Consider the following 25,201-nt stretch of genomic DNA (forward strand, 5'->3'; position numbering starts at 1 on the left):
CCATTGTCGAACCACCCATTGTAGAACCACACATTGTAGAACCTTACATTGTAGAACCTTACATTGTAGAACCACTCATTATAGAATCTCACTTTGTGGAACCTCCCATTGTAGAACCTCCCATTGTAGAACCATCCATTGTAGAACCACCCACTGTAGAACCTTACATTGTAGAACCACCCATTGTAGAACCTCCCATTGTCGAACCACCCGTTATAGAACCTCACATTGTGAGGGTTCTAAAATGGGAGAGTCCTACAATAGGTGGGTCTACAAATGTGAGGGTTCTGCAATGATTGGTTCTACAATGGGTGGTTCTATGATGGAAGGTTCTACAAGGTGAGGGTTCCACAATGTGAGGATTCTACAAAGGGAGGTTCTGCAATGGGTGGTTCTACTCATTGTACCCATTCTACTACCACTCATCGTAGAACTCTCACATTGTAGAACCTCCCATTGTAGAACACTCACATTGTAGAACCACCCATTGTAGAACTCTCACATTGTCGAACCACCCATTGTAGAACACTCACATTGTAGAACCCTCACATTGTAGAACCTCCCATTGCAGAACAACCCATTGTAGAACCACCCATTGTAGAACCACCCATTGTAGAACCTCCCATTGTAGAACCTCCCATTGTAGAACCCTCCCATTGTAGAACCACCCATTGTAGAACCTCCCATTGTAGAACCTCCCATTGTAGAACCTCCCATTGTAGAACCACCCATTGTAGAACCTCCCATTGTAGAACCTCCCATTGTAGAACCTCCCATTGTAGAAACCTCACATTGTAGAATCACTCATTGTAGAACCATGCATTGTAGAACCTCCCATTGTAGAACCACCCATTGTAGAACCACCCATTGTAGAACCTCCCATTGTAGAACCACCCATTGTAGAACCTCCCATTGTAGAACCACCCATTGTAGAACCTCCCATTATAGAACCTCCCATTGTAGAACCACCCATTGTAGAACCTCCCATTGTAGAACCACCCATTGTAGAACCTACCATTGTAGAACCACCCATTGTAGAACCTCCCATTGTAGAACCCTCACATTGTAGAATCACTCATTGTGGAACCATGCATTGTAGAACCCTCACATTGTAGAACCTCCCATTGTCGAACCACACATTTGTATAACCACCCATTGGAGAACCACCCATTGTAGAACCTCCCATTTGTAGAACCCCCCATTATAGAACCACCCATTGTAGAACCTCCCATTGTAGAACCTCCCATTGTAGAACCCTTACATTGTAGAACCCTTACATTGTAGAACCTCCCATTGTAGAACCTCCCATTGTAGAACCACCCATTTGTAGAACCCCCCATTATAGAACCTCCCATTGTAGAACCTCCCATTGTAGAACCTCCCATTGTAGAACCACCCATTGTAGAACCTCCCATTGTAGAACCTCCCATTGTAGAACCTCCCATTGTCGAACCTTCCATTGTAGAACCTCCCATTGTAGAACCTCCCATTGTAGAACCCTTACATTGTAGAACCTCTCATTGTAGAACCACCCATTGTAGAACCCTTACATTGTCAAACCACCCATTGTAGAACCTCCCATTGTAGAACCTCCCATTGTAGAACCTCCCATTGTAGAACCCTTACATTGTAGAACCTCTCATTGTAGAACCACCCATTGTAGAACCCTTACATTGTCAAACCACCCATTGTAGAACCTCCCATTGTAGAACCTCCCATTGTAGAACCTCTCATTGTAGAACCACCCATTGTAGAACCCTTACATTGTCAAACCACCCATTGTAGAACCTCCCATTGTAGAACCTCCCATTGTAGAACCTCCCATTGTAGAACCCTCACATTGTGGAACCTCCCATTGTAGAACCTCCCATTGTAGACCCTCACATTGTAGAATGACCCATTGTAGAACCCTCACATTGTAGAACCACCCATTGTAGAACCCTCACATTGTAGAACCACCCATTGTAGAACCCACCCTGTGTGTGTCTGCTATTCCTTTCTCCCTCGTGTGTTTATTTTGCTTGCCCGTAAAGACATCTATGCTATTCGCCTCAACTACTTCATGTGGTAGCACGTACCACATTCGCCCCACTCTCTGGGTAAAGATGTTTCTCCCAAATTCTTTCTTATATATAATCCTGCTCGAGGGTTTCTGCGACTTAGCTAGGGATCATCGAGCAAATAAGAAAGACTGACGTATTAAAGTTTTCAACCAGTAAAAAAAAAGCTTTGACCTACATTCCTTCACATGCAATTCTTTAAAAAAATCACTCCAGCCCCAAAAAGAAAAACAGCCTTTTCAGTTGATTTAACGAGAGAAAGGAAGAGCAGAACCAGCAGTATTTTATCACTGAATCAATTCATGCCTAAGAGCAGTTTATTGCCGTGGAAAGGAACTACTGGAGCCACTTGCTGTAAAGAAGACAAGACATGTTGTATCTCCAGTTCTGTAGGAAAAAGAAAGAAAAGAAAGTATTGCATTTATATGGCATCATGTAGAGGAGATTTACGAGGATGTTGTCAGGACTGGAGAATTGTAGCTATGAGGAAAGATTGGATAGGCTGGTGTTGTTTTCTTTGGAACAGTGGAGGCTGAGGGGAGATATAATTGCGGTATATAAAATTATGAAAGACCTGGATAGAGTGGATAGGAAGAACCTATTTCTCCGAGCAGAGGGGTCAATAACCAGGGGGCATAGATTTAAAGTAATTGGTAGGAGGTTGAGAGGGGAATTTTGGAGAAATGTTTTCACCCAAAGGGTGGTGGGGGTCTGGAACTCACTGCCTGAAAGGGTGGTAGAAGCAGAATCCCTCATAGAATTTAAAAAGTACTTGGATGTGCACTTGAAGTGCCGTAACGTACAAGGCTACAGATCAAGAGCTGGAAAGTGGGATTAGGCTGGATAGCACTTTGTCATCCAGCACGGACACGATGGACCGAATGGCCAGCTTCAGTGCTGTAAATTTCTATGATTCTCTGATTCTTCAAGGACCACCGGACGTCACAAAGTGCTTTACAGCCAATGAAGTACTTCTGTAGTGTAGTCACTGTTGTAATGTGGGAAACGCGGCAGCCAATTTGCGCACAAGCAAGTTCTCACAAATGGCAATGTGATAATGACCAGATATTCATTTTTTGTTATGTTGGTTGAGGAATAAATATTGGCCGGGACACCGAGGATAACTCCCCCGCTCTTCTTCAAAATAGTGCCGTGGGATCTTTTATGTCCACCTGAGAGAGCCGACGGGGCCTCGGTTTGACCACTCATCCGAAAGGCAGCACCTCCGTCGGTGCAGCACTCCCTCAGCACTGCACTGGGAGCGTCAGCTGAGATTTTTGTGCACAAATCTCTGCAATGGGACTTAAACCCACAACCTTCTGACCCAGAGGCGAGGGTGCTACCCACTGAGGCACGGCTGACACTAAGGGGGAAGGGGGAGGGGTGGAAAGGAGGGCTCCTGATCTGGGGAGTGCAAGACCTTCGCACACCATTCTCCCTTCTGATTGATATTGGGTATTCCCTGCTGCAACATGTGCGTGACGCTGATGTTTTGGATGAGGGCAGGATCAGGTTCAGCTCCGATTCTCTCACAGTCAAATAGTTTGCCAGCATTCACTGTCCAGGCTCATGCGCGAACAATGGCCATTCGGCTGAGCTAGTGGACGGTGGTGGAACTGCGCCCAGCATTGACTCTGTGCCTTCGGGAGAACTGGGATAAAATTAGACTAGGGAAAAGAAAATGTACACAACGGGAAACAACAGAGGAGAATGGATGGTATGTCAGCAGGCTGATGTACCTGGAGTGCGTCGACTATCTCAGCTATACAGCAAACACTGGTCTCAATCGATGCTCATGTTGTACTTAAAATAGATGTCCGTTATGGAACCCCCCTGACAAATCCACACCTGTCCTTTTAGTGCCGATACACATATAAAACATAGTCGGAGTCCCCTGTTGCCTGGGAGATGTCTCCATCCTGCCGTTTAAATTATTCAGCGTCTCATTTGGTGCTCTGAATGGTGGTTTAGAAATTGTAATGCCGCGCTGGTTCGTGATCAGTAGCATAGTCTGTGCTGTGGATCGCGGAACACAAGGGCAGATAAAACCACAGTGGCTGTTGGCAATTTAACCCAACATTGTCGCCACTTTCCTTTTTCTTTTCATCGTTCACGGGATGTGGGCGTCGCTGGGAAGGCCCGCATTTATTGCCCATCCCTAATTGCCCACTAGAAGGTAGCGGCGAACCGCCTTCTTAAACTTGACAAAGTGCAACATCCCCACTGACACCTGGGAGTCCTTGGCCAAAGACCGCCCTAAGTGGAGGAAGAGCGTCCGGGAGGGCGCTGAGCACCTCGAGTACCATCACCGAGAGCATGCAGAAATCAAGCACAGGCAGCGGAAGGAACGTGCAGCAAACCAGTCCCACCCACCCTTACCCTCAACGACTATCTGTCCAACATGTGACAGAGATTGTAATTCCTGTATTGGACTGTTCAGTCACCTGAGAACTCACTTTTAGAGTGGAAGCAAGTCTTCCTCGATTTCGAGGGACTGCCTGTGATGAGGATGAGGATGATGATAGAAACATAGAAACATAGAAAATAGGTGCAGGAGCAGGCCATTCAGCTCTTCTAGCCTGCACCGCCATTCAATGAGTTCATGGCTGAACATGAAACTTCAGTACCCACTTCCTGCTTTCTCGCCATATCTCTTGATCCCCCGAGTATTAAGGACTTCATCTAACTCCCTTTTGAATATATTTAGTGAATTGGCCCCAACCACTTTCTATGGCAGAGAATTCCACAGGTTCACCACTCTCTGGGTGAAGAAGTCTCTCCTCATCTCGGTCCTAAATGGCTTACCCCTTATCCTTAGACTGTGACCCCTGGTTCTGGACTTCCCCAACATTGGGAACATTCTTCCTCCATCTAACCTGTCTAAACCCGTCAGAATTTTAAACGTTTCTATGAGGTCCCCTCTCATTCTTCTGAACTCCAGTGAATACAAGCCCAGTTGATCCAGTCTTTCTTGATAGGTCAGTCCCACCATCCCGGGAATCAGTCTGGTGAATCTTCGCTGCACTCCCTCAATAGCAAGAATGTCCTTCCTCAAGTTAGGAGACCAAAATTGTACACAATACTCCAGGTGTGGCCTCACCAAGGCCCTGTACAACTGTAGCAACACCTCCCTGCCCCTGTACTCAAATCCCCTCGCTATGAAGGCCAACATGCCATTTGCTTTCTTAACCGCCTGCTGTACCTGCATGCCAACCTTCAATGACTGATGTACCATGACACCCAGGTCTCGTTGCACCTTCCCTTTTCCTAATCTGTCACCATTCAGATAATAGTCTGTCTCTCTGTTTTTACCACCAAAGTGGATAACCTCACATTTATCCACATTATACTTCATCTGCCATGCATTTGCCCACTCACCTAACCTATCCAAGTCACTCTGCAGCCTCATAGCATCCTCCTCGCAGCTCACACTGCCACCCAACTTAGTGTCATCCGCAAATTTGGAGATACTACATTTAATCCCCTCGTCTAAATCATTAATGTACAATGTAAACAGCTTGGGCCCCAGCACAGAACCTTGCGGTACCCCACTAGTCACTGCCTGCCATTCTGAAAAGTACCCATTTACTCCTACTCTTTGCTTCCTGTCTGACAACCAGTTCTCAATCCACGTCAGCACACTACCCCCAATCCCATGTGCTTTAACTTTGCACATTAATCTCTTGTGTGCGACCTTGTCGAAAGCCTTCTGAAAGTCCAAATATACCACATCAACTGGTTCTCCTTTGTCCACTTTACTGGAAACATCCTCAAAAAATTCCAGAAGATTTGTCAAACATGATTTCCCCTTCACAAATCCATGCTGACTTGGACCTATCATGTCACCATTTTCCAAATGCGCTGCTATGACATCCTTAATAATTGATTCCATCATTTTACCCACTACTGAGGTCAGGCTGACCGGTCTATAATTCCCTGTTTTCTCTCTCCCTCCTTTTTTAAAAAGTGGGATTACATTGGCTACCCTCCACTCGATAGGAACTGATCCAGAGTCAATGGAATGTTGGAAAATGACTGTCAATGCATCCGCTATTTCCAAGGCCACCTCCTTAAGTACTCTGGGATGCAGTCCATCAGGCCCTGGGGATTTAACGGCCTTCAATCCCATCAATTTCCCCAACACAATTTCCCGACTAATAAAGATTTCCCTCAGTTCCTCCTCCCTACTAGACCCTCTGACCCTTTTTATATCTGGAAGGTTGTTTGTGTCCTCCTTAGTGAATACTGAACCAAAGTACTTGTTCAATTGGTCTGCCATTTCTTTGTTCCCCGTTATGACTTCCCCTGATTCTGACTGCAGGGGACCTACTTTTGTCTTTACTAACCTTTTTCTCTTTACATACCTATAGAAACTTTTGCAATCCGCCTTAATGTTCCCTGCAAGCTTCTTCTCGTACTCCATTTTCCCTGCCCTAATCAAGCCCTTTGTCCTCCTCTGCTGAGTTCTAAATTTCTCCCAGTCCCCAGGTTCGCTGCTATTTCTGGCCAATTTGTATGCCACTTCCTTGGCTTTAATACTATCCCTGATTTCCCTAGATAGCCACGGTTGAGCCACCTTCCCTTTTTTATTTTTATGCCAGACAGGAATGTACAATTGTTGTAATTCATCCATGCGGTCTCTAAATGTCTGCCATTGCCCATCCACAGTCAACCTCTTAAGTATCATTCGCCAATCTATCCTAGCCAATTCACGCCTCATACCTTCAAAGTTACCCTTCTTTAAGTTCTGGACCATGGTCTCTGAATTAACTGTATCATTCTCCATCCTAATGCAGAATTCCACCATATTATGGTCACTCTTCCCCAAGGGGCCTCGCACAATGAGATTGCTAATTAGTCCTCTCTCATTACACAACACCCAGTCTAAGATGGCCTCCCCCCTAGTTGGTTCCTCGACATATTGGTCTAGAAAACCATCCCTTATGCACTCCAGGAAATCCTCCTCCACCGTATTGCTTCCAGTTTGGCTAGCCCAATCTATGTGCATATTAAAGTCACCCATTGTAACTGCTGCACCTTTATTGCATGCACCCCTAATTTCCTGTTTGATGCCCTCCCCAACATCACTACTACTGTTTGGAGGTCTGTACACAACTCCCACTAACGTTTTTTGCCCTTTGGTGTTCTGCAGCTCTACCCATATAGATTCCACATCATCCAAGCTAATGTCTTTCCTAACTATTGCATTAATCTCCTCTTTAACCAGCAATGCTACCCCACCTCCTTTTCCTTTTATTCTATCCTTCCTGAATATTGAATACCCCTGGATGTTGAGTTCCCAGCCCTGATCATCCTGGAGCCATGTCTCCGTAATCCCAATCACATCATATTTGTTAACATCTATTTGCACAGTTAATTCATCCACCTTATTGCGGATACTCCTTGCATTAAGACACAAAGCCTTCAGGCTTGTTTTTTTAACACCCTTTGTCCTTTTAGAATTCTGCCGCACAGTGGCCCATACTGTTCCCCACCCAGGGCCTCTCCGCACCCCACCCCCCCCCCCCATCTCCCCTCCGTCTCCTGCCTCTGCCTCCCTTTTGTCTCCCTCTGTCTCCCTGTATTGGTTCCCATCCCCCTGCCATATTAGTTTAACTCCTCCCCAACAGCACTAGCAAACACTCCCCCTAGGACATTGGTTCCGGTCCTTGATGATCTTGAACCGCTGCAGTCCGTGTGGTGAAGGTGCTCCCACAGTGCTGTTGGGGAGGGAGTTGCAGTATTTTGACCCAGCGACGATGAAGGAACGGCCATATATGTCCATGTTTGGAATTGGTGTGTGACTCGGAGGGGAATCCAGTTCCCATCCACCTGCTGATCTTGCCCTTCTATGTGGTGGAGTTCGTGAGTTTGGGAGGTGCTGACGAAGAAGCGTTGGAGTGGAACGAGAGACAGCATTTGATCCATTGATGTGTCTCTTCTCATTTGTTCCTGAGATGTGGGGGTGGTACTGGCACATATACCTCTGCAGTATGGGTGTAACTTGGGTTCCCAACACACTTGTGATGAAGTTATCGTGTCAGAGCCGGGGCAAGTCTGAGGAAATTCCCAGCCTAAGCTCCTTCCTCACCCTCCTGAAATAAAGTTTAGCAGTGCCGTTCGTAGCTCTGTCACCCTCAAGCCCTTTCTCAGTGTTCACCAACCTTCAGCTCCCTTTTAAAGGTGTCAATTGACCCCTAAATCAACTACTTTCTCTCAGAACTTGTTCCATCACCCCACCTTCCTGTGGGGGTCATAAGTTTCCTCTCATTTCTAACCATTCACCCATCACCCCTGCTCTCGCTGACCTACATTGGCTCCTGGTTAAACAACGAAATCGCTTCTCGGCCTTTTGGCTAAGATCATGCGTAACTGACCTGACAGGGGAGTAGCCACCATGACCTCTGGGTGGTTCTCCCTGGATCAGGAAGGTATATGCTTGCTTTTTTGGAAACAGGAGGTGTGTGGGGGACCGGACCCATCCACCTCCATGGCACGAACCTGGTATTGCAGTACTTCCAGGAACGGTGCAGTGGCTCTAGGCCTTTTGGCTAAGAGCATTGGCGCAGAGTGATCCTTGGCGTGTGCAAGGTGACCTCTGGCGTTTGTGATTTGACAAAGAATTGGAACGATTGGCTACGAATTTCAAAAAAAAAAACAACGCCTCGATTTCAAATCCCTCCATGGCCTTGCCCCTCGCTATCAGTGTAATAGAAACATAGAAATTAGGTGCAGGAGCAGGCCATTCGGCCCTTCGAGCCTGCACCGCCATTCAATAAGATCATGGCTGATCTTCTCCAGCCCCCTATGCCTTGCGAGATATCTGCGCTCCTCTAATTCTGGTCTTTTGAGCGTTTGATTTTAATTGTCCAACCATCGGAGGCCGTGCCTTCAGCTGCCAAGGTCCTAAGCTCTGGAACTCCCTCCCTAAACCTTTCTGTGTCTCTACTTTCTTTCCTTCTTTAAGATGCTCCTTAAAACCTACCTCTTTGACCAAGCTTTTAGTCACCTGCCTTAATATCACCTTATATGGCCCGGTGTCAAATTTTGCTTTATAACATTCCTGTGAAGCACCTTGGGAAAATTTTACCACATTAAAGGCGCTATATAAATGCAGGCATTTGTTGTTTGCAAACTCCAACATGAAAGACTCTCTTATCAGATCTGCAGGCTTTGAGGTTTAGATAAACAGGCTACAGATCAGATTTGCCCTCATTTTATCAAATCTGATTTCAACTGATGGAAATTGTAGTCAATGTTGATGCCAACATATAAATAGTCTCAGTTGTATTTCAAGACTGGGCAACTGATAGAACATTGATGGAGAAACGGTTGTGTTGAGCAAAGGGTTTTATGTCCTAAATCCAGCTTTAAGGCAATGCTCCATGGTGAGTGTCTGTGCAGTGACTGTCTCATAACCTCCCTATCAGTAAAATCTGTGGTCTACATCGGACCGAGGGGACTAATGGAGCGTTATCTCTTTCCATCTGTATTGTTTTTCTCAATGATTTTGTTTTGTCTTACGTACTAATTAACAGAAAGGGAATCAATACTTAATGACTTTGCAGGAAAAAACTTCATCATCCGTTAAACTGCACCATTACAACCATTGCCTTTCCTCTCATTGTTTGTTTAAGGCAGGTTTGCCACCCATTTTGTTTGGAAGCCGATGATCTAAGCCTTCCATGGGCTACCCCGGCATTCTGATAAAGTCAACCAAAGTCTGCTTTTTGTTTAAAAAACATTTTTTTTTCCATTTTGCTTTAACTATGAATGATTTTTCATCATCAATGAGGCAAAACATCAGAATTCAAACCATGATAACAACAACAATGTATTTATGTTGCACCTTTAATGTAGCAAAACATCCCAAGGCGCTTTACAGGAACGTTATCAGATAAAGTTTGATACCGAGACACATAAGGAGATATTGGGACACGTGAAAGTGGTAGGTTTTAAGGAGCATCTTAAAGGAGGAGAGAGAGAAAGATGGAGAGGTGGAGAGGTTTAGGGAGGGAATTCCAGAGCTTAGGGCCTAGGCAGCTGAAGGCACGGCCGCTAATGGTGGAGCGATTAAAATCAGGGATGCACAAGAGGCCAGAATTGGAGAAGTGCAGAGATCTTGGGGGGTTGGAGGTGGTTACAGAGCTAGGGAATGGACGAGGTCGTGCAGGGATTTGAAAAGAAGGATGAAAAATGTAAAACTGAGGCGTTGCCAGACCGGGAGCTAATGTCGGTCAGCGAGCACAGGGGGTGATGGGTGAGCGGGACTTGGTGCGAGTTAGGACACGGGCAGAGTTTTGGATGAGCTCAAGTTTATGGAGGGTGGAAGATGGGAGGCCAACCAGGAGAGTGTTGGAATACTCCAGTCTAGAGGTAACAAAGGCATGGATGCGGGTTTCAGCGGCAGATGAGCTGAGGCAGAAGCGGAGTTATGCGATGTTACGGAGGTGGAAGTAGGCGTGCTTGGTGATGGCGAGGATATGTGGCCTGAAGCTCACCTCCGGGTCAGATATAAAACCAAGGTTGCAATCCTACCTGTTGCTCTACCGCTTTTAAACCCCCATTCCCCCTGTCCCATTTTCAGAAAGGTGGAAACACTGACATTGTTCTGTGAAGAAAGCTGGGCGGGAGGAGGCATCAAAGCTTTGATTCTCAGATCTGCTTTGTTGACGATGAATTTTCATTGGGGACCTTATTAATTAACATAACCGTCACATCAGAAGAGACAGAAAAGTGAGCTCCTCTTTCAGAAACCAGAATTTTTTGGTTCCCCTCTTAGAAATTTCTAGATAGCCTACTCCAAAATAAAAATGATCAGTGAGGTCCCCAACAAGTAGCTTTAAAATGGGTGTAGGCATCAATATCTTGCATTTAGATAGCACCTTTGGTGTCATCTGTGGCTCAGTGGGCAGCACACTCGCCTCTAAGTCTGATGGTTGTGGGTTCAAGTCCCACTCTAGGGACATGAGCACATAAATCTAGGCTGGCACACCAGTGCAATGCTGTGGGAGTGTTACACTGTCGGAGGTGCTGTCTTTTGGATGAGATGTTAAATCAAGGCCCCGTCTGCTCTCTCAAGTGGACATAAAAGATCCCATGACAATATTTCAAAGAAGAGCAGGGGAGTTATCCCCGGTGTCCAGGCCAATATTTATCCCTCAATCAATGTAACAAAAAAAACCAGATTATCTGGTCATTATCACATTGCTGTTTGTGGGAGCTTGCTGTGCCCAAATTAGCTGCCGCGTTTCCTACATTACAACAGTGGCTACACTCCAAAAGTATTTCATTGGCTGTAAAGGGCTTTTACACGTCCGTTGGTCGTGAAAGGCGCTATATAAATCGAAGTCTTTTAACATGGAAAAAAAGATCCCAAGGACCTTCACAGGAAGTGTTATCAGACGTAATTTGACACCGAGCCAAATAAAGAGATATTGGGACCGGCCTGGTCAAAGAGGTATGTTTCAAGGAGAGACTTAAAGGAGGAGAGTTGGAGAGGTTTAAAATGCAATATAGGAGTGTGAAAGGTGTAATAGAGCTCCCCCTAGTGGACTACTGCTCCACCTAGTGGACTACTGTGGTAATGCAACTACTGATGTAAATAATAAAAGGATCATGTGACAAGCCACATGATGACAGTTTCTGTTGGAGCCATCTTGTAGAGTGTGTTTGTTAATGATTTCACAAGAATATATCACATAAGGGACCCCTGCAATTTTTTTCAGCCTTAATTCTCACAGGACAGACTCTGAAGCCTAAAAGAAAAACTGAGAATGCTGGAAACACTCAGCAGGTCAGGAAGTAGCTGTGGAGTGAGGAAGGAGATTGGGTTAACGAAAGGTCAGCGACCTATCACTGTTACCCCCACCTCCCCCATAGAGGCTGCCGGGCCTGCTGAGTGCTTCCAGTGTTGGTTTGTGTTTCTATTTAATTGGCAGCATCCTCATCGGTTCCAGACTCCGGAGGCTTTTTGTTACTCAGTTCAATTGGAGTGCTGGACACAGTTGGATAAAACTAAATGCCGTTTGTGAGGCGCAGGGATGAAGCAGGTTATCAATCAGAGCCGCCAAGCCGGATTGCGTCCGTGCCGGAATCAAATTCAACAGTTCGCATAATTAGGCGCCCCTCAGCAGGGGCCAAGCTGCATGCAGCTGAGAAAGGCAACTCGTAGCGAGTAAATACTTCTGTTCTGTGCACAGGAGCATCTTCCGTCTCTGGCAGCCACAGTACTTGTTGCAGCAGCTTCACATCTCTGAGGTTAAGACAGAAAGTTGGGACATGCACAGCAGGTCGATCAGCATCTACAAGGGTGCAAAACCTGGGCCGGACTTAGGGCCTGATGGGCCTGGGGCAAACCCATAGTTATGTTTGTTCATGTTTGTTACATAACGTGTATGATTCTGATTCTGAATATGAAAACATAGGCCAGTATATTCAACAATGAAATTATATATTCTGTATCAAGTCGGGATATATTCTGGTTCTGGTAACATTGCAATACTGGATTCATATACATATATGCACATTTCTCTCAATAACATGAAATAAAATGGGCTACTACATATTCTGTTCTGTATATAAGTACATCAGTGTATATAGGTACTTCTGTATATAGGTACATTAGTGTATATAGGTACTTCACTATATCGGTACCTTAGTGTATATAGATACTTCTGTATATAGGTGCATTAGTGTATATGGCCACTTCTGTATATCGGTACATTACTGTATATAGGTACATCAGTATATAGGTACATTAGTGTATATAGGTACTTCTGTGTATCGGTACATTAGTGTATATAGGTACATCAGTATATAGGTACATTAGTGTTTATAGGTACTTCTGTATATAGGTACATTAGTGTATATGGCTACTTCTGTATATCGGTACATTACTGTATATAGGTACATCAGTATATAGGTACATTAGTGTATATAGGTACTTCTGTATATAGGTATAAACAGGTGAATCTATTTTCCTTGGTCTTGTTTTTCCACTTATTGTCTATTTTATTCAGCCTATTTGGGCGACCTTATATATTTTTGTTCCTACATTTAATACGGTGGGCCTATGTTCTTTGGTAGGCCTGGGGCTGCAGCCCCATCTGCCCCAGGTTTAATCCACCCTTGGGTTAATCCGCCCCTGTACAAAAGGTTCATGTTTCGCAAGAGACCATTTAATCCTCAAGATCAGTGCAGTCCACTTGAGCTCAATCCAGAAAAACCTACCTCAGACCGTTCCAAAGTGCTTTACGGCCAATGAAGTACTTTTTGAAGTGCAGTCTCTGATGTAATGTAGGGAAACGCGGCAGCCAATTTACGTTAAGCAAGCTTCCGCACAGCGACGTGATAATGACCTGTTTTTAGTGATGTCGGTTGAGGGATAAATAATGCCCAGAACGCAACTGCTCATCTTCGAAATAGAGCCATGGGATCTTTGACGTCCACCCGAGAGAGCAGACGGGGCCTCGGTTTAACATCTCATCCGACAGACGGGAACTCTGACAGTGCGGCACTCCGTCAGCACTACACTGGAGTGTCGGCCTAGATTGTTGTGCTGACGTCGGATGGGGATTCGAACCCACAACCTCTCTGTCTCAGAGGTGAGGGTGGGCTACCCAGTGACTCGCCCCTGACACCGACAGTCACCTGCTTTACAGCCTCCAGCTAACTCTTAAATGACTCCAGGTGATTTGCTTCCAGGACCAGAAGTCCATTCCAAGTATTGCTCACTTTTTTTGGTGTGAAGAAACACCTTACGATTGGCCTAAACCTGCCACATACCACTTTGATCCTCTGCCCTTTTATCTTGCTGTCGAAGCTTAACTTGAAATAGTCCTTCAGTCAGGGTACTAAGTAAAAGCTTTATCAGAGCTTGGAGCAGAACTTCATTAGTCTTAGTTTTCTTTTATTCACTCATGGGATGTGGGCAGCGCTGGCAAGCAAGGCCAGCATTTATTGCCCTTGAGAGGTGAGCTGCTTTCGTAAACTGCTGCAGTCCGTGAGGTGTTGTGCAGCGGTTTGGAACAACTGGCTTGCTCGGCCATTTCAGAGGTCACTTAAGAGTCAACCACATTGCCATGGGTCTGGAGTCACATATAAAACAACAACAACAACAACAACGTGTATTTCTATAGCGCCTTTAATGTAGTGAAACGTCCCAAGGCGCTTCACAGGAGTATTACGTGATAAATATTTGACACCGAGCTGCATAAGTGGAAATTAGCACAGGTGACCAAAAGATTGGTCAAAGAGGTAGGTTTTAAGGAGCTTCTTGAAGAAGGAAAGAGAGGTAGAGAGGTTTAGGCAGGGAGTTCCAGAGCTTAGGGCCTAGGCAACAGAAGGCACGGCCACCAATGGTTGAGCGATTATAATCAGGGATGCTCAGGAGGGCAGAATTAGAGGAGCGCAGACATCCCCCAAAACCTTCAGGTGCTGATTGTTTTTCTGCATTTCTGGAATTTTCTGTTGCTATTTCTGATTTCTGGCGTTGACTTTTTAAAAAAAATCTTATTATTCTACACTTATCTCAGAATCTGATATCAAGATCCACGGCTGATTCTGTGATTCCCACCTTCCCATCAGAGAACCCTGGTGTTTGAGAAGACAGATTGGAGAATTGGGATTGCAGTTTCCTATCTCAGACTTCCTGTCTGATCGGACCGTGGGAATAACCCCTCACCTTAAAACGGCACAAGTGACAAGCGTGTTTGTCCCGTTGCAGCCCAATCATACTAACACAGGCTACCCTATAAATTGCTGGTCGAACTCTGCCAGTCCTATGATGTGTTTCCCTCCCCCACTTCTCCCAAGGCCCACTGCTGGGGGTGGGGTGGGGGAAGAAGAGAGAAGATTTCGGAGTAAAAAAAACATCAACTTTCATTTATATAGCGCCTTTAACATAGTAAACCGTCCCAAGGCGCTTCACAGGAGCGTTGTCAAGCAAAATTTCCCCCCGAGCCGCATCGGGAGATATTATGACAGGAGAGGTTGGGTTTTAAGGAGGGTCTTAACGGAGGAACGAGAGGTAGCGAGACGGCGAGGTTTGGGAAGGAAATTCTAGATTTTCAGGCATAGGTGGCTGAAGGCATGGCCGCCAATGGTCCTAATCGTGGAGTGACTAAAATCAGGGATGGGCAAGATCTTAAGGCCCTATTCTGATGTCCTCTTGGATGGAAGAGAGAGAGAGAGAGAGAGAAAGAGACGGAAATGACTTTCCTGAACGTCTCCCTCCGCGACTTTGTTTTTTAAAACCTGCTGCTGGTTTCTCGCAGGTCTCCTTGAGGCTAATTGGGTGCTTCTGATTTCCCTGTGCGCCTGCGACACACTGCCCTGTCTGTGTACGTGCGGAGTGTTCCAATGATGTGGGACCGGCTAGGAACCACAACAGGCCCTTGCTGCCATTGGCTGTGTGTGCGTCACTTGTGCTCAGGTTTGCAGCCTGCTGTGCAGCAAGCTCACGCCTGCAGTCGCTGGCACTCGATGGAGGTAAAGGCACTTTGCAGACGTTGCAGAGTTGGCAGCAGTCGAGCTGTAATTGGATTATTAGTCCATACTGTCACCTGCGAGGCTTGCAGTCTGTCTGCGCACCCTGGTTAATGGCCTTCCAAACACTGTGTTCCTCTGGTACTTTATCATTCGGCCAATGGTTTCTATGGAAGCTGTTTGTAGTTTTCTGCTCAGCCCTTATGACCTTTTCTGAGGTGCTTTGACATTAGAAGAGTGCCATATCATATCATATAGTCAGTCCCTCGGAATCGAGGAAGAATTGCTTCCACTCTAAAACTGAGTCCTTAGGTGGCTGAACAGTCCATTACGAGAGCCACAGTCCCTGTCACAGGTGGGGCAGATAGTCGTTGAGGGCAAGGGAGGGTGGGACAGGTTTGCCGCACGCTCTTTCCACTGCCTGCGCTTGATTTCTGCACGCTCTCGGCGATGAGACTCAGCGCCCTCCCGGATGCACTTCCTCCACTTCGGGTGCTCTTTGGCCAGGGACCCCCAGGTGTCAGTGGGGATGTTGCACTTTATCAGGGAGGCTTTGAGGGTGTCCTTGTAACGTTTCCACTGCCCACCTTTTGCAACTTTGTAGTGTTGACAGCAGTCGAGCTGTAATTGGATTATTAGTCCGCACTGTCACTGGTTGATAGCCTTCCAAACATCGAGTTCCTTTGGTTTTCATCATTCGGATAATGGTTCTGTGGAAGCTATTTGTAGTTTTCTGCAAAGCCCCTCTGACCTTTTCCGAGATGCTTTCCCATTAGAAGAGTATGATTGACAGCAGCCAACCACCGATTGTACTTCTTAATATTACACAGAATTACTTCGAATTTACAGCACAGGAATATGCCATTCGGCCCATCGTGTCCATGCTGGCTCTTTGAAAGAGCTATCAAATTAGTGATTCTCCCCTCAATATAATTTTGCAAACATCGCAAATGTTTTTGTTAGATAGAATTACATAGGGGCCAAAATTGAATGAAGTGATGATGCGCTGCCCGAATCGATGGGGCGGAGAGTCGATCGAAATTGCCCCCTTTTAAAGAAAAAATGACTGATGGGGGTGGTGGGGGGGCATGTGGGGGGCTGCGGGGCAGAGGTGCATCGGGAGCGGGGCAGAAGGCGGGCGGTGTCATCCGCTATTGTCCAAGTCATTACCACCAGACTCACTGTTGTCTTGCATGCTTAATAAACCATCTCCAATTCCGTCTCCGCTTTCTGGGATTGCAGACTGCAACTTTCAACAACTTGCATTTAACATAGAAACATAGAAAATAGGAGCAGTAGTAGGCCATTCGGCCCTTCGAGTCTGCACCGCCATTCAATATGATCATGGCTGATCCTCTATCTCAACACCATATTCCCACTTTTTCCCCATACCCCTTGATGTCTTTTGTGTCTAGACATCTATCTATCTCCCTCTTAAATATATTCAGTGACTTGGCCTCCACAGCTTTCTGTGGTAGAGAATTCCACAGGTTCACCATCCTCTGAGTGAAAATGTTTTAGGTTGCATCTTGAACGTAGTAAAACTTCCCAACGCATGTCACAGGAGCGTGTGAAGATAAAAACTGACACTGAGCTAAAGAAGGAGACACTAGGACAAGGCCTTGTATATTCTGCCATTCACCCCCCCCTTCCAATTTGCCCCAGTTTTCACAGTATTCTTGTGCTATGGATTCCTATTCTTATGTCTTTAGATGCTCTGATAATGACTCCACGAGGCAATGTATTGTACTTGAACTGTAGTGACCTTAGTCCTTTTAATGTTACTCCAGAGTGAGGATCACACCTGGTGGCCTGCCTTTTATATTAGGCCTGGCACACCTGTACAGGTAACCTACAAGTCTCCCACTGCAGTGCCCTCTAGTGGCACACCTTAGTGACCATACAGCTGGTGTACAAGTTTCCCATAGTAGTGCCGTCTGGTGGCACATCATATGTAATAGTACAAGCAGTAAACATGTCTGGATACATGACACCTATGGACTGAAAACTGGACTGAGGCCGTGCTGTATCAGTTAACGTAAGTCGAGAGAGAGAGAGAGAAAGAAAGAAACAGGTAGATAACCAGGTCACTGAGGTCCAAGAAGAAATGGGTGCTGGACTCCCCTTAACTTCCTTTGCTTCGGATCCTGACAATGCTGGAGAATGTAGGTGCTGCCCTTAAGGCGCAGAAAGGAAGGGACAGCAAGAGACAGAAACCTGGACAGAGAGGAGTGAGAAGAGTTAGAAAGGAAAAGGTCTTAACCTTTCCTGTCGGGGTAAATTGAAGCTTCCAATTGCAGAAGGCGGTTGTCTCATCATCATCATCATAGGCAGTCCCTCGAAACGAGGATGGCTTGCTTCCACGCCAAAAAGGGATGAGTTCACAGGTGTTTCAATGAAGGACCTAATATTCCAGGTCCTGAACTACATCGTGAAGGGTGGAAGATGCCTGTGCGTGTATTTTTTTAACGTGTGGTGGCTGTTGCACACCAGCCAGTTGTCTAATGTATCATCATCATCATAGTCAGTCCTTCGGAATCAGAATGCTTCCACTCTGCAAATGAGTCCTTAGGTGGCTGAACAGTCCAATACGCGAGCCACAGTCCCTGTCACAGGTGGGGCAGATAGTCGTTGAGGGAAAGGGAGGGTGGGACTGGTTTGCCGCATGCTCCTTCCGCTGCCTGCGCTTGATTTCTGCATGCTCTCGCCAACAAGACTCGAGGTGCTCAGTGCCCTCCCGGATGCACTTCCTCCACTTAGGGCGGTCTTTGGCCAGGGACTCCCAGGTGCCGGTGGGGATGTCGCACTTTATCAGGGAGGCTTTGAGGGTGCCCTTGTAACGTTTCCTCTGCCCGCCTTTGGCTCGTTTGCCGTGAACGAGTTCCGAGTAGAGCGCTTGCTTTCGGAGTCTAATGCACTGCTCCATTGAGCTGCGATCACTGACACACTGGTCGTCAGTACAGCACGAATGTTAGTGGTTCTGCAGTACTCACAACAGGTAACAAACATCTTGTGATTGTTTTGTGTGTTGGAAGACTCTGACTAATCATTGTATTGGCGCATGTTCATGCCTGAGACTCTCTCAGTGGGTGCTTTGTGGCAGTACAAAATAATCTCAGGTCAAGTATGACATACTACGCTCGTGTTCAAAGTACTGCCTCATTAAAGTTTTTGGTGGGGGGCGGGGTAGTTTAGTTCTATGGTTTCATGTTTGCCGGAGACTCAATTGCAACTGCCAAAACACATCTCACTTGGAAGGCTCAAGAACCATCAAAGAGCAGGAGGCCTTGATCCCCTCTGGCTGTGCAGATTTCAAAGTGCTGCCTCTGAAGTGACAGAACGATACTGTGCAGCAGCGATATAATGGGTTACAACACACGTTTTAATTTTGTTTTTGCCCCTGTAGCGTTCAAACAGCTATTGTGCACATCGTCCCCCCAGCTCATCGCTAACACACAATGGCAGGCAGGCAGACAATAAGTGACACTTGAATGCCGGATGAGAGGGAATGCGACGCGGGGACACGAACGTTGCAGGGGCGTCCTGCGACTGGCTGAGGGATGATGTACTGCTTCCGCCAGCCTTCACTGGGGGTGAGGTAGGGGATGGAGATAAGAGGCTGCTTCGGCAGCGCCTCTCAAACCCGCGACTTCTGCCACCTAGAAGGACAAGGGCAGCAGCTGCCTGGGAACACCACCACCTCCACGTTCCCCTTTAAATCCAGCCCGACTTGGGCGTGTATCACCGTTCCTTCATCGGCGCTGGGTCCAAATCTTGGAACTTTATACCTCACAGCACCGTGGGAGTACCTTCACCTCCTGGACTACATTTCAACATGGCCGACATTACAACAGTGACGACACTTTGTAATGTCGGCTACACTTCGAAAACTACTTTAGTGGCTGCAAAACCCGTTGGGTCATGAAAGGAGCTATAGAAAATGCAAGTCTTTCTTTATCTTGGCGGTTCAAGAAGACGGCACACCACCACCTTCTCAAGGGCAACTATGGCTGGGCAATAAATGCTGGCTTTGCCAGCGACATCCCTATACCAAGAATGTATAAGATTCTGAGGGGGCTTGACAGGGTAAATGCTGAGAGGATGTTTCCCCTTGTGGGAGAATCTAGAACTAGGGGGCATAGTTTCAGAATAAGGGGTCGCCCATTTCAAACAGAAATGAGGAGGAATTTCTTCTCTCAGAGGGTCGTGAATCTGGAATTCTCTACCTCAGAGAGCTGTGGAGACTGGGTCATTGAATATATTTAAGGTGGAGATAGACAGATTTTTGAATGATAAGGGTGTCAAGGGTTATGGGGAGCGGGCAGGGAAGTGGAGCTGAGACCAAGATCAGATCAGCCATGGTCTTATTAAATGGTGGAGCAGGCTCGAGGAGCCGTATGGCCTACTCCTGCTCCTATTTCTTATGTACTTATGAATATTTTAGAAAATTGGTTGTAAAACTGATACATGTAGAGCAGCAAGGACCAAGGTTCACATACTGGTGCTGTTGAAGTCAAGGAATTGCAGCAGTTATCTTCACCATCACTCGGTTAGGGAGAGGAACAACTAGCTGGGGTTATTGTTCCTTAAGTGCTGTGTGTGTGGATGTCACACAGAATTACAACACACAAACAGGCCATTCGGCCCAACTGGTTAATGCCGGTGTTTTTGCTGCACACGAGCTTCCTCTCGCCCCTCTTCATCTCACCCCATCACTATATCCTTCTGTTCCTTTCTCCCTCATGTGTTTATCTAGCTTCCCCTTAAATTCATCGATACTATTTGCTTCAACTACACTCTGTGGTCGCGAGTTCCGCTTGCAGGCCATTCCAAGGCAGCGGGATGGAGTTTTACCATGGGACCACTGGTTAGGCCATTCAGCACCTGGTACAACCGGGCTGTGCATTCTGGACACACACCCCACCCAATTGTACCTGAGTTTTGCAATCGGGGATTGGTTTCCATATTTACGATAGGATATACTTGCTTTGGAAGCAGTTCAGAGAAGGTTCACTAGGTTGATTCCGGGGGTGAGGAGGTTGACTTATGAGGAAAGGTTGAGTAGATTGGGCCTCTACTCATTGGAACTCAGAAGAATGAGAGGTGATCTGATCGAAATGTATAAGTTTATGAGGGGGCTTGACAAGGTGGATGCAGAGAGGATGTTTCCACTGATGGGGGAGACTGGAACTAGAGGGCACGATCTTAGAATAAGGGGCCGCCCATTTAAAACAGAGATGAGGTGAAATTTCTTCTCTCAGAGGGTTGTAAATCTGTGGAATTCGCTGCCTCAGAGAGCTGTGGAAGCTGAGACATTGAATAAATTTAAGACAGAAATAGACAGTTTCTTAAACGATAAGGGAATAAGGGGTTATGGGCAACGGGCGGGGAAGTGGAGCTGAGTCCATGATCAGATCAGCCATGATCTTATTGAATGGCGGAGCAGGCTCGAGGGGCCGTATAGCCTACTCCTGTTCCTATTTCTTATGTTCTTATGTAACTTGCGTTCATATTTTTAACAGCAATTCACACAGACTTTTTTTTTTACTGATGCCAGCTTTTTATCCCAGATTTTTGAGACGGAATAAAAATTCTCAAACTGCCCCGGTGGGATTTGAATGCACGTTCTCTGGATTATTAGTCTGGTTACATAATGATGTGCTGAGTTAACGGATCTGAGACAGTGTACTCGCACAGGGCCATCACCAGGGCTCCTCCTGCTGCCTGTCATCTCGTGACCCCCGGCTTGAAAGAGCATTTGTATCGGTATCAACAACATCAACTTAGATTGATATACTTTTATTCATTCACGGGACGTGGGCGTCACTGGCAAGGCCAGCATTTATTGCCCATCCCTAATTGCCCTTGAGAAGGTGGTGGTGAGCCGCCTTCTTGAACCACTGCAGTCCGTGTGATGAAGGTACTCCCACAGCGCTGTAAGGAAGGGAGTTCCAGGATTTTGACCCAGCGATGTTGAAAGAATGGCCGATATATTTCCAAGTCAGGAAGGTGTGATCTCTACCTCAATACCACTTCTCACGACCGCTCCACGATCTCAAAATTGTCAGACTGCTTGTCCGACATCCAGTTCTGGATGAGCAGAAATTTGCTCCAGTTGAATATTGAGAAGATCTATGCCATTGTTTTCGGTCCCCGCCACAAACTCCGTTCCCTAGCCACCGACTCCATCCCTCTCCCCAACTACTGTCTGCGGCTGAACCAGACTGTTTGCAACCTTGGTTTCATATCTGACCCTGAAATGAGCTGTCGACCACATATCCGCAACATAACTAAGACCGTCTATTTTCATCTCCGTGACATTGCCCGTCTCTCCCCTTGCCTCAGCTCATCCGCTGCTGAAGCCCTCATCATGCCTTTGTTATCTCTAGACTTGACTACTCCAACGCACTCCTGGCCGGCCTCCCACATTCTACCCTACGTAAACTAGAGATGATCCACAAATCGGCTGCCCGTATCCAAACTCGCACCAAGTCCCACTCACCCATCACCCCTTGGCTCCCGGTTAAGCAATGCCTCGATTTCAAAATTCTCATCCTTATTTTCAAATCCCTCCATGGCCTCGCCCCTCTGTAATCTCCTCCAGCCCCACAACCACCTGAGATGTCTGCGCTCCTCTAATTCTACCCTTTTGAGCATCCCTGATTATAATCACTCAACCACTGGTAGCCATGCCTTCTGTTGCTTGGGCCCCAAGCTCTGGAACGACCTGCCTTAACCTCATCGTCTCACTACCTCTCTTTCGTCATTTAACACGCTCCTTAAAACCTACCCTTTGGTCACCTGCACTAATTTTTACTTATGCGTCTCGGTGTCAAATTTTTAATCTCTTAATACTCCTGTGAAGCGCCTTGGGATGTTTCACTACGTTAAAGGTGCTATATAAATACAAGTTGTTGTTTTGTGTGATTTGGAGGGGAGCTTGGAGGTGGTGGTGTTCCCATGCGTCTGCTGCCCTTGTCCTTCTCGGTGGTAGAGGTCGCGGGTTTGGGAGGCGCTGCCGAAGAAGCCTTGGCGAGTTGCTGCAATGCGTCTTGTAGATGGTACACACTGCAGCCAGGGGGCGCCGGTGGTGGAGGGAGAGAATGTTGAAGGTGGCGGATGGGGTGCCAATCAAGCGGGCTGCTTTGTCCTGGATGGTGTCGAGCTTCTTGAGTGTTGCTGGAGCTGCACTCGTCCAGGCAAGTGGAGAGTATTCACCTTGAATTTTGCACCTTTATCGTAGAAAATGTCCCAAGCCGCTTCACGGGAGCTTAATCGGAGAACAATTTGACACCGAGCCACAGTTGAAGTAGGACCTCAAGTGACATATTTGGAGCAGCCTTAGTTTCAGGGGGCCAGGCTACTCACACATTTACAGCCCCCCCTGGATACCTCATCAGCCAACCCGAGTCAATGGGACAATGGGACAATGGGACAACGGGACAGCGGGACAGCGGGACAATGGGACAGCAGAAATGCCTCTTTTCAGGACCTTAGGACATCCCAAAATATTTAACTGTTATAGCTCAGAGAAATGCAACATCAACTGAGCGCACATCCAGGTCCCGCATACAACAAATGAGCTGATAATCTGTTTTAGTGATGTTGGTTACTGGAGAACTCCCCTGCTTTTCTTCAAAATAATGCCAAGGAATCGCTTACATCCACCTGAGAGGGCCTCGGTTTAACGTTACATCTGCAGAAGGCATCTCCAATAGTGCGGCACTCTCTCAGTACTGCCCCTCCGACAGTGCGGCGCACCCTCAGTACTGCTCCTCCGAGAGTGCAGTGCTCCCTCAGTACTGGCCCACCGACAGTGCAGTGCTCCCTCAGTACTGGCCCTCCGACAGTGCAGCACTCCCTCAGTACTGGCACTCCAACAGTGCAGCACTCCCTCAGTACTGCCCTCCGACAGTGCAGCACTCTCTCAGCACTGCACTGGGAATGTCAGCCTGGATTTTTGTGCTCAAATCCCTGGAGTGGGACTTGAACCCACAACCTTCTGACTCAGGGGCGAGAGAGAGCGCTACCACTGAGTCATGGCTGACACTTAGCTGGTAGTACCGAGCTATTAATGACACTGCTTTATTATTTTCAGGGGGGTAGGGGAAAGAACTTGATGGAGGCTCAGGAGGAGGCGATGGGGGCAGTCAAGTCTCTAATAGAATAATCATACATGGAATCAGGCGAGTGCAGGCTTGAAGGGCAAGTGGTCCTTTTTTGCAATAGATGTTCTTGTGTCCTCCTGTGTGCTCTCATGTGTCTCCTGTAAAAATCAGGAGTACAATCCATTTAAACTTTGAGACATGAAAAATGTATTCCCTCATGACTCAGCTAAAATTGAATCCGATTTAAATGCTGCTTTGCAATCCCTGCTACCTGGCTCTCTGAAAGAACCTGGATAGCGATTGGAGCTCGGATCAGCGTGTTATTAATCCAGAGGGGAATTTGTTTTCATGGCAGGGAATTGTTGTGATCTGGAACGCGCTGCCCGAAAGGGCAGTGGAAGCAGATTCAGTAGTTGACTTTCAAAAGGGAATCGGATAAATACTTCAAAAGGAGAAATTTTCCATGGCTGTGGGACAAGATCAGGGGGGAGTGGGGCTAATTGGATAGCTCTTTCAATGATCCGGTGGGCCAAATGGTCTTCCCTCGGTGTTGTGGGACGCTACAGCCGCGCGACAAATCAATCTGAGGATCGTGGAATAGTGCCGTGGGGTCTCTTATGTCCAGCACACGGGGGCCTCGGTTTAACGTCTCATCTGATAGACGGCGCCTCCGACAGTGCGACGCTCCCTCAGCACCGCACTGGAGTGTCCACCCAGATTTTTGTGCTCCAGTCTCTGGGCTGGGACTTGAACCCACAACCTTCTGACTCAGAGGTGAGAGTCAGGTACGGAAACCACGGTGCGGTGTGAGACAAAGTTCACGACCGTGCTGTGTGAGCCCAGCGCCGCCGAGGGAAGCGGCAGTATGTTTGGAGCGGCCTGGCGTTTCTAAGCTGTGTAAAATGGTTTTATCTTTTGTGCCCCACTTCGTTACGGGTTGGAACAGCATCTAAAAATACTGTCTCTCCTTGCGTTCACTGGCCCACGCTGCCAAAGGAGATTTGCTGTTATTTGGGTGAGGCAGGCCATATTGACAGCTGGGAGATGGTAGCAGGAATGCAGCGAGCAGATGGGTGTGCGTGTGCAAGATGCCAGCACTAAGAGCCAATGGACCAATTCATTGATTTTTGGTGCTCCAGAATCTTTCGAAGAAAAAAAGCGCTCGATTCCTCTCCTTCCGCTTTTGGAGATGTTGAGTTTTTTTTTTAATTCATTCATGGGATGTCGGCATCACTGGCAAGGCCGGCATTTATTGCCCATCCCTAATTGCCCCTTGAGAAGGTGGCGGTGAGCTGCCTTCTTGAACCGCTGCAGTCCGTGTGGTGAAGGTGCTCCCACACAGTGCTGTTAGGGAGGGAGTTCCAGGATTTTGACCCAGCGACGATGAAGGAACGGCCGATATATTTCCAAGTCAGGATGGTGTGTGTGACTTGGAGGGGAACTTGGAGGTGGTGGTGTTCCCATGCGCCTGCTGCCCTTGTCCTTCTCGGTGGTAGAGGTCGCGGGTTTGGAGTCGGGGTAGGGTTCCATTGGATGCCAGCAGGC

At 47.1% G+C, this 25,201-nt stretch overlaps 1 protein-coding gene and 1 pseudogene across 1 annotated transcript in view; both read left to right on the forward strand.

Annotated features, from left to right (window-relative positions):
- Window positions 1-25,201, forward strand: part of nrxn3a (neurexin 3a) — a 2,272,338-nt gene that overhangs the window by 1,704,992 nt on the left and 542,145 nt on the right. The window lies entirely within an intron of this gene.
- Window positions 8,397-8,598, forward strand: LOC139263555 (U2 spliceosomal RNA; annotated as a pseudogene).

Source organism: Pristiophorus japonicus, chromosome 4 (genome assembly GCF_044704955.1).
Source record: "Pristiophorus japonicus isolate sPriJap1 chromosome 4, sPriJap1.hap1, whole genome shotgun sequence".
NCBI lineage: Eukaryota > Metazoa > Chordata > Chondrichthyes > Pristiophoridae > Pristiophorus > Pristiophorus japonicus.